At 43.5% G+C, this 10,818-nt stretch overlaps 1 protein-coding gene across 1 annotated transcript in view; it reads left to right on the top strand.

Annotated features, from left to right (window-relative positions):
• Nucleotides 1-10,818, top strand: part of SLC7A11 (solute carrier family 7 member 11) — a 93,468-nt gene that overhangs the window by 74,545 nt on the left and 8,105 nt on the right. The gene's annotated exons all lie outside the window — the stretch shown is intronic.

Raw genomic sequence — 10,818 nt, 5'->3', positions numbered from 1 at the left:
GACCCCACATGCCGCGGAGCGGCTGGGCCCGTGAGCCGTGGCCGCTGAGCCTGCGCGTCCGGAGCCTGTGCTCTGCGACGGGTGAGGCCACAACAGAGGGAGGCCCGCGCACCACCAAAAAAAAAAAAAAAAAAAAAAACAAGAGATTGGTGGTTATCGCAGTAATCCTGGCAGAACTGAGGAGGGTCTGAACACAGGTGATGTTGGCAGGGTCCAAGAGAAAGTGAAAGGTATTAAAGGAGAAAAACCAACAGAGCTTGGTGACCAGGTGAGTTGGGGGAGGGGAAGATACAGTAAAATCAGTAGGTAGGAAGCGTGCTTAGGAACAGCCTCTGTCAAAAGCCTCACCCTCTGTCAGGGGCTCTGCCAGTGAAGCTCTTTTCCTCACATCATCATCTCATTCAATCCTCCACAAGATCCACGTGTGACCTGGTTGATTTCTATACCCAGATGGGAAAACAGGGGTGCAGGGAGATGGAGAGTTTAAGTGTATAGATTTTAAACCATTGAGCTGGGATTTGAACCCACATATGCTGGACTTCAAATTCATGCTCTTTTTAGATTGGGTACCTGTGGGAAGAGAGAGAGGGAGAACTTTATCCAGAGGAGCAGATAGGTTCTTGCTGGTCAGGTTGGTGAATTTAGAAATCCACTTTTTTTCTTGTCATTCATTTTAATTTACTTACTTTACCATCATTAATTTTTTAAAGCCCAGTAAAAAGTTCAGGGAGATTTCTGGTAAAATTATTAATAAATAATGTCAGTGTTACTAAAAATAAGAAACAAACAACTTTGTGTACATATTGCATCTCTAGTGTGCTACACAAACTCATTTAGAAGCTAGTCATTTAAAATAGACTTCTGCTACTACTGTCTATTAGCTTCTAATTGGTGTTTGATATCTTTAGACCTTATACTACTATTTATACCTGCATTTTGTTTCCTAGCTGGCAACACTATTCCCAGAAGAAGTGTTACGATAAAAGTTAGGTTCTTCAAGGTTTACACAGGCACACAGATTGCCTAGCAGGGTACTTAATCTCTGTGTCTTGTTAGATCACACTGGTTTTCGGTAGAATATTTTTAGTTACGTTTCATCTGTTGTAGGAAATACATAGAGAGCCTTTGCTGAAAAACAAATCCAAGTCTTGTTAAACAGTATTTACCATTAGGGTTGCTTGTTACCAACGTTCAGGGTAGATTAGTACTCACCACTGGGTGGGGGGGGGTCTGTGTCCATCTCAGATCCTGGCTAGAGACAATTAAAACCCCTGAGTGCTTGGAAAACCATGAGAATTTAGGAAGAGAGAGTGGGTAGCCCTAGAGTTGGACTACAGTGTGAGAGACCATGATGAAAGAACGAATTCCTTGTTCTTGCCCACGTAGTAGACATTTTGTCCTTCCTGTTTGCGGTCAGCCAACTCTAAGAATGCTTTCCTTCTGCTCACATGTGCATATTTTCTTCCATTTCTTTGCCGGTACAGATCAACTACTGGTTTTCATGCTTGCTCCTTCTTTGATGTTTTTCCATGCTCATGTAGTTTTGAAGTTTTCTGTTATTTTTCTGTCTCCAATGGCGTTTTGAACATCTCCAAGGACTCTAAATGTAGTGTTAGCCATTCGTGAAAGTAGCAGCAAGTAGCAGTCCCATAATGGTTATTTGGTTCTCCACAACGCCATTGAGTCTTACCAGGTAGCATGGCAATTCTGCCTTTAAACTGCGATCATTGTAACCTTTTATCTTTATAGCTACCTTTTGAGTGAGTTTGCGAAAAGCAACAATCCTCTGTCATTTTGTTTGATTTTCCTCTTAGGCAGCATTCTTAGAGTAAAATAAAGAAAATTCATGATATTTATTGCGGCCGTAGCAAGTATTTTCCTAGCCTTTGGCCAAAACAAAACACTCACACACAGACACACAACACAGCAGAGTCCTGAGCCATCACCTCGCCTCTTCTCCCAATTGCCTCCTCGTTGTTAGGGAGAAAGTCAGTGTAAACTTGGAGCCAGAGAGCCTCTGCTTGGAGCAGTGTGTAGAGTTAACATCCAGTTGTTCTGCTGGGGAACATTCTTTAGCCTCGGTCTGATCACTTATTTTCACCCGAGTATACCTGAACAGATCATCCCTGTGAAATGATAGTTTATCAAAATACATCTCACCAGGGGGGCATCCATCAAAAAAAACACAAGGTCACCGAACAGCGTTCAGAAAACGGAGACAGGCTGCTGAGTTTAGATAGCCAGAGAACGTTCAGAACCCGAGGAGCTGAGAGTTGCAGAGATTTGATGAATTTCTCTGGCCACAGGATGCCAGTATTGAACCACGCTTCATTTGGTAGCATTCCTGGGATGAAAAGAAAATGTGCTCTTAAGGGAACAGTCGGATGTGCAGAGAGCTTCTTTCCCCCATCTGTGATGGAGTGCTGAATTCGTCTGGATCTATTTATTTATAGAAACGCAAGCTTCTCACCCAAGGAAGAGGAGACAGATACCCCGCTGACATACTCAAATTCATGGGGATGCTGGAGCCGGCAAACCTCAGCCAGGGTTCCCCGCAGCCGTTTCCCTCGGCTGCCTCTCTTTATCCGTCCAACCCCATCACAGCTGGGAGTGAGTGGGGTGACGGGAAGTTGGTCCCACTGGCTCCGGGCGAGATGTGGAGGACAGCTGTATTTAAACAAAAGCTTTAGTTATAAAGAATCATACCAGGCAGCACCAGCAGAATGACTGTTGTCCGTCGTGGTGGCCACTGATTTTGCAAAACGAGAATTCTAAAAGCATGTTCTGCATACAGTGTGTTGTGATCAGTTTGTTTATGATGCTTCACTGGAGGCTACTGCACGCATTTGACAGACTCTTCACGAAGACTGAGGTGTGCGATGTTTTACATGAGTTAAGCCTGCCTGCACTTCCTACCAAACCATCTTCACTGTAAGGGTAAAATGGGGCCATGCATGGGAAAAGGTTTCGAAGGCTTTTCACAAAAAAAAAAAAAGAAAAACGTAGATACTGTTGTTATGATTTCTGGGGAAGCTTGGTTTTGTGCTCATGTTTCATAGGCTTTTTCCATGTTGGCTGTAGTTCCCACGCTTGTACCAGGTATGATTGGGTAAATCAGATTTTGCAAGGGCGGTAGTTGTTTCAACGGATTTCAGAATCAACTACTGAACATGGAAGACAAAGCTAAAAATATTTCAACTGCTCTTTGGTCTTATAGCTTACATAACTAAAAACACCAAATGCAGACTCAATGGCTCGACTTTATTTAAAGAAATATTGTCAGGGGGCTGATTATCCCCAAAGCCAAAGGACCTATATGGGTAGGGATGTAGCTGGAGACCACATGCTCTGCAGCTTTTTGGGGCAAGCAGGAAGCTTCCTCAGAGGCTTACTTGGGTCCACTGAGCACAGCTCTGTGACCCCCATGGCTGTAGATGACCTGGTGGGAAACGTTGGTAGGACTCCAAAAGCCACTCAGAGCCCAAATCAGTCACGCTGCTCAAACCTCCATCGTGATGAAAATTATTTAAATCTCGAGATCCCAAGAGAGAGCGTAAGAAAGCCACACAAGGGACTGTCAACAGGGCTGCCTGAGCGTGTAGAACCAGGAGAGAGAGGTGCTTTGGCCCCAGAAGTGCTACTGAATAGAAGATCCAAATGGAGCTTTCAGGAAGGAGGATGTCACACGAGCGAAGCAACAGGATCTCTTCAGTTGTTCTCCCTTTGTCTGGAACCCATGCAGTGTTGTGACATGGGCCAGTAAGATGTCTAAGAAAGCCAAGGGCTGGGGGCTGCAGAATGCAGGGACACACTTTTGGAAAAGGCTTTCATTTGGGGCATGGAAGAGCAGATGCTGCATTAAAAAAAAAAATCTCAGTAGACAAATGCAAAAATAGTCACACACACGCGTGCACACGCACACACACTCAAGAACGGCCGTCGTTATGGAGACTAGTTCGAGTAGCGATGCAGGACTTCCCGCTTTGCATTTGACCATGGCAGAACTCTTGTTATTTAAAGCCATCCGTGAGTCCTAGCTCCATCTCTGCCTGCAAAAGCCACATCGCCCTTACTATTGACTGATATCTACTTTTCCACAGTCTATTTTTCTAGGATAATTCTATCATTTCCCTTTTCTGTAAACATGAACTTCAATTGCTCTTGAGCACTCCCTTGTGCTCCATGTACATCTCAATGTCAAGAGTGGGCTGTGGCAGGATAGAATTCATTCGAGAAACATTTACATAGAGTTTACCATTTGCCAGAATGATGCTGGACCCTTTGTAATGAATGTATATTATAAAAATCAGCGTGCCGACGAAAACAACTTGGGAACACTGTTAGAAAATAAAGGATGAAGAAACGTACCTTTTTTAGTGGCATTAAATATTGCTTGGAAGGGACAAGTCATAAAAGAGGAGAAAGATGGCCTGTCTGGATGAGAGGTGAGGTGGCTCTGAAAACCATCAAGACAATAGGCACCAGAGGCTTCAGGACCAGTAGCGGTTTGAAGAGGTTTTGTGGAGACCAATTACAGAGATAAGAGGTAGACAAGAACTAATATCTCAGGAAAGTGGAGTCACAGAGCTCTAAGACTGTCGAGATAAAATGACCATAGAAATCACCTAGCCCAGTGACCCCTGCCCTTTAGTGTCTATCAGAATCACATATTTATGGGCCCTACCTTCAGTTTCTGATTCAGTAGGTCTAGGATGAGGCTTCAAAAGTTGTATTTCTAATATCTCAGGTGAATCTAATGTTGCTGGTCTGGCGATTACACTTTGAGAACCACTGATCTAGTCCAAGACCCTCATTCTTCTTTATTTATTAATTCATTTTTAAATTAAGAAAAAATTGACCTATAACATTGTGTAAGTTTAAGGTGTAGGAAGGGTTGATTTTGATATATTTATATATTGCAGTAGATAAAACAGTAGCATTAGCTAGCACCTTTACAATGTCTTTATCATGGTAAACATCTTTATCATTTGTTTTTGTTGAGAACAGTTAAGATTTAGTCTCTTAGCAACTTTTATAATACAGTATCGTTGACTATAGTCTCCAGAACTTATATATTTACTAGCTGTATGTTTGTACCCTTAAACAACATCTCTTTAATTTCCCCACCCTCCAGCACTCTCTGCTTTCACAAGTTCAGTTTTTTTAGTTTCCACATATAAGTGATACCATACAGTATTGTCTTTCTCTGTCTGACTTATGTCACTTAGCATATGGCTTCCAAGTCCACCCATGTTGTTGCAAATGGAGGATTTCCTTTTTTCTCATGGCTGAATAATATTCCAGATGTGATATATATATATATACCACATCTTCTTTATCCATTCATCTGTTGATGGACACTTAAGTTATTTCCTTATCTTGGCTACTGTGAATAATGCTGCAGTGAACATGGGTGTACAGACATCCCTTCGAGATACTGATTTGAATTCCTTTGAGTACATACCCAGGAGCGGAATTGCTGGATCATACTGTAGTTCAATTTTCAATTGTTTGAGGAACCACCATACTGTTTTGCACACTGGCTATACTGATTTACATTCCCGTTAACAGTGTATAAGGGTTCCTTTTCCTCCACATCCTCACCATTTGTTATCTCTTGTCTTTTTGATAAAAGCCATCCTTTTGCTAAGGTGAAAGTGATATCGTGATTTTGATTTTCATTTCCTTGATGATTAGTGATGTTGAACACCTTTGCATATACCTCTTGGCCCTTCATATACCTTCTTTGGAAAAATATCTATTCAGGTCCTTTGCCAATTTTTAAATTGGATTATTTTCTTTTTTGCTATTGAGTTGTGAGTTCTTTTTATATTTTGGAGAGTAGTCCCTTATCAGATGTATAGTTTGCAAATGTTTTCTCCCATTCTGTAGGTTGTCTTTTCAGTTTATTGATTGTTACCTTTTTTTTTTTGGTGGTATGTGGGCCTCCCTCTGTTGTGGCCTCTCCCGTTGCGGAGCACAGGCTCCGGACACCGGACACGCAGGCCCAGCGGCCATGGCTCACGGGCCCAGCTGCTCCGCGGCATGTGGGATCCTCCCAGACCGGGGTGCGAACCCGGTTCCCCTGCATCGGCAGGCGGACGCGCAACCACTGCGCCACCAGGGAAGCCCTGATTGTTACCTTTGCTGTGCAGAAGCTCTTTAGTTTAATGCGATTACACTTATTTATTTTAGTTTCTGTTGCCTGTGCTTCTGGTGGCTTATCCAAGAAATCATTGCCTAGACCAATATCAAGGATCTTTTCCCCTATGTTTTCTTCTAGGAGTTTTATAGTTTCAGATCTTACATTTAAATCTTTGATCCATTTCAAGTTAATTTTTGTGATTGGCATGAGGTAGGGGTTCAGTTTCATTCTTTTGCATATGGATATCTAGTTGTCCCAAATACCATTTATTGAAGAAACCGTCCTTTCTCTATGGTGTGTTCTTGGCACCCTTGTCAAAAATTAGTTGACTATATATGTGGGAGTTTACCTCTGTGCTCTCCATTCTGTTTCACTGATCTATATGCCTGTTTTTATGATAATACCATACTGTGTTTTTTTTAAGATTTATTTATTATTTATTTATTTTTGGGGGGCTGCATTGGGTCTTAGTTGCGGCACGCAGGCTCTTCATTGTTGTTCACAGGCTTCTCTCTAGTTGTGGCGTACGGGTTTTCTCTTCTCTAGTTGTGGCGCGCAGACTCCAGAGCACGTGGGCTCTGTAGTTTGCAGCACTCGGGCTCTCTCCTTGAGGCGCGCGAGCTCAGTAGTTGGGGGCGCGTGGGCTTAGTTGCCCCACTGCATGTGGGATCTTAGTTCCCTGACCAGGGATCTAACCCGTGTCCCCTGCATCGTAAGGTGGATTCTTTACCACTGGACCACCAGGGAAGTCCCCATAATGTTTTGATTGCTATAACTTTATAATCTAGCTTGAAATCAGGTATTATAGTGCCTCCAGCTCTGTCCTTCTCTCTTAGGGTTACTTTGTGGCTCTAAATAAATTTTAGGATAGTTTTTTTCTATTTCTGTGAAAAATGTCAGTGGAATTGTGATCGGAATTGCATTGAATCTGTAGATCACTTTGGGTCATATGAACATTTTCACAATATTACTTCTTTCAATCTAGGAACATGGGGTATCTTTCCATTGGTTTGTGTCTTCTTCAGTTTCTTTCCTTAAAGTCTTATAGTTTTTAGTATACAGGTCTTTCACCTCCTTGGTTAAATTTATTCCTAGGTATTTTAATTTTTTTGATGCTATTGTCAATGAGATTGCTTTCTAATTTCTTTTTCAGATAATTCATTGTTAACGTATAGTAATACAACTGATCTCTGTGTTTCAATTTTGTATCCTGCAATTTTACTGAATTTATTTATTACTTCTAACAGTTTTTTAGGGGTCTTTGGGATTTTCTATATAAGATCATGTCATCTGTGAACAGAGATCATTTTACTTCTTCCTTTTTGATGTGGATACCTTTTATTTATTTTTCTGCCTAATTGCTCTGGCTTAGTACTCTGTTGAATGCATCCTTGCATTCCAGACATAAAACCCACTTGATCATGGTGAATGATCCGTTTAATGTGTTGTTGAATTTGGGTCGCTAAAATTTTGTGGAGAATTTTTGCATCTGTATTCATCAGGGATATTGGTCAGTAATATTATTTTCTTATAGTGTCTTTGTCTGGACTTAGTATCAGGCTAATGCTGGCCTCATAAAATGAGTTTGGAAGTGTTCCCTCTTCTTCATACTTTCATATATTTTCATGCTACTGATTAGCATATTTTTGTTTCAGCTTAAAGAACTCCTTTTAGCATTTATTGTAGGGCAGGTCTAATGACTACAAATTCCTTTAGCTTTTGTCGACCTGGGAATATCTTTCTCTCTCCTTCATTTCTATATGACAGCTTTTCTGGGTGAAGTATTCTTGGTGGTAGTTTTTTTTCTTTGAGCGTTTTGAATATATCATCCCATTCTCTCCTGGTCTGTAAGATTTCTGCTGAGACATTTGCTGATAGCCTTATCAAGATTCCCTTATATGTGATGATTCTTTTATGTCTTGCTGCTTTCAAGATTCCCTTTTTGTCTTTGATTTTTGAGAGCTTGATTATAATGTGTCTCAGTGAAGACCTCTTTGGGTTGAATCTGTTTGGGGATCTTTGAGCTTCTTGTACCGTGATGGCTGTATCTCTCCCCAGATTTGAAAGTTTTCAGCCATTATATTTTTAAATAAGTTGTATGTATCTTTCTCCTTCTCTTCTCCTTCTGGGACTCCCATAATATGGATAATTTTTCTTTTGTTCATGTTCCACAGTTCATGCAGACTTTCTTCTTTTTCATTCTAATTTCTTTATTCTCCTCTGAGTGGATAATATCAAGAGGTCTGTCTTGAAGCTCCAGGATTCTTTCTTTTGCCTGATTGAGCCTACTTGTCAAAGCTATTACATTTTTCATTTCATTCATTGTATTCTTCTCCAGAATTTCTGATTTTTTTTAAATGAGTTCTATTTCTTTGTTGAATTTCTCATTTTGTTCATATACTATTCCAGAGTTCATTGATCGTCTGTGTTCTCTCACATATCACTCAGCTTTCTTCAAATCATTCTTCTGAATTCTTTTTCAGATCAGTCACAGATCTTTATTTCCTTAAGGGCAGTTAATGGAGTAGTATTGCATTCCTTTGGTGATGTCATGTTTCCTTGCTTTTTCATGTTTCTGATGGGCTTGCGTTGATATCTGTGCATTTGAGGATGAAGTCACCTCTTCCGGTCTTTTCAGACTGGCTTCAGCAGGGAAAGACTTTTACCTAGAGCACCTGCTGACTGGGACGCAGTGTCTCTGGTTCCCGAGAAGGAACAGCGATGTAGTCTCCATACCACTCCACTGGCTGAGGCTGAAATTGGCCAGACTGTGGGGTTCTTATACGGCTAAGCCCGCAGAGGACCTATAGTTGGCAGGTAGGGCTGTTGGTGTCTTCAGAGGCTAAGGCTGCTGACATCTTCCTGCTCTCCTCTACTTTTTTGCTCTTGGGAGGAGCCTCTATTTGAGGAGACCCCTCTTGGTGCCTGGTCTGATGTGCTGACACTCAAGAGTTCTCAGAGCGGTATTGGAACTAAGGTCCCGGGATCAGGCACACATGGAACTACCACAGTGCCAGGGTCCTGGAGCATAGGCACGCTTGCTGAGGCTGTGACACAGGTGTCTAGGGCATGAACATGTGCAGATATCCTATGGAACTGGTACCTGGGTCTCAAGGGCTCACTACTGTGACTTGTGCTGGTGAGAGGGAGTACGGCAGTGACGGGGGCCCTGGGATGACAAGATGCAGTGGTGGCTTGGGCAGAAAAGGCAGAGTGCAGTAGTAGCACAGCCTGGGAATGGTAGGTCAGAGTCTGACCTCTGCTCCCACCCCTCCCCGCACCCGCTGGGAGTGCTCACAGGATAGCAATGGTACAACTCCGGTAGTTGTTTGTTAAAGCTGTGTGTTGGGACTCAGGGAACTGGGCACAGGGTGGTGGCAGCAAGGCCCTGGCAATGACAGTTCAGAGCCGCAACCTGGGATGGGGGGTGAAGTTCAGGGCAGTGGTAGCCTGGTCCCAGCCTCCATGGGTCAGAGTCCTGACCTGAAATCTGAGGGGCGGGGCTCAGGGCAGTGGTAGCACCCCTGGCAAAGACGGTTCGAGAGCCTCAATCTGGGAGAGAGGCGGAGCTCAGGGTGGCGGCAGCCCAGTCCCAGCAACGAAGGGTCTCAGCCTTGACCAGACCTGCCATGGGGGTGAGATTCAGGATAGTGGCATTGCCCTTAGCAATGAGGAGTCAGAGCCAGAACCTGGAACCTGGTAGGCAGGAAGACCTCATCTCAGCAATGACAGTTCAGAGTCTTGACCTGGGATGGGACAGGGGGGTGAGGCACAAGGCAACAGCCAATTGGGCAGCCAGAGCATGACTTGGGACCCAGGAGGCACGGCTCAGGTCAGGGAGTTTGCCTTGGTAATGGTGGAGCAAGGCCCCAACCTGGGGCTGGGCTGGGCAAAGAGCAATGGCAGCTCTGGTGTCCTATATGGAGATGTGCTGTGGTACCCCATGTGTGAGAGTGGGGTACAGCAACAGCTGGGACCCCTGAGGGCAGGTCTCACCTCAGCAACATCTCCAGCCTCTGGGAGTAGATCCAGAAGAGGGGGTACTACAGGCTGCTCCATCAGCTAGGGTCAGCATCATTGAAGACTGAGAGACTCTTGTACCAAAAGCTGCAGACATCCACAATGGCGAGGCTTGCTGTGGCCTTTCTGCTCTCCTCCTCCCCACGCGGCGACCTTCCTGAGAGGATTCCTCCTGGTGCCCAGCAGCTCCCGACTGGGGGATGGGGGGATGGGGCGATGGGGACAAAATGCTTCCTTTGCTTTTGTATGTGGCCATCCTTGATTTTTGAGCTCTGCCAGGTTTTTTGCTGCTGCTTCTTTGTTGTCTGGAGCTTTCCCTGAGCTGTTTCCTTCCATTTGTAACTGTTCATTGTTCTTGGTTTTCTTCTTTGTTTGCTTTGTTTTGGGGGGTGGGGGACCTCCCTGCCCTCTGTCTTGCTGACATCACTCCCAAGTCCCCCATTCTATAGAGGAGGCAAATGAGGCCCTAGGAGCTCAATAATACACTACAAGTTTGAGACTGGAAATTATATTCTGATTCTTCTGATTTTGCTGAGGAGCTGGATGTACTCTCATAGGTGCAAAAACAACAAACCAATTTTAGACTCAACATGAAGTGTATTTTTGAACATTTATTTATATCTTGGTCCTGTGGTCTCAAAATATTTTCAGCC

Source organism: Physeter macrocephalus, chromosome 7, assembly GCF_002837175.3.
Source record: "Physeter macrocephalus isolate SW-GA chromosome 7, ASM283717v5, whole genome shotgun sequence".
NCBI classification, from domain to species: domain Eukaryota; kingdom Metazoa; phylum Chordata; class Mammalia; order Artiodactyla; family Physeteridae; genus Physeter; species Physeter macrocephalus.
The sequence above is the reverse complement of the archived record's forward strand: the minus strand, read 5'-3'. Positions and strand labels throughout refer to the sequence as shown.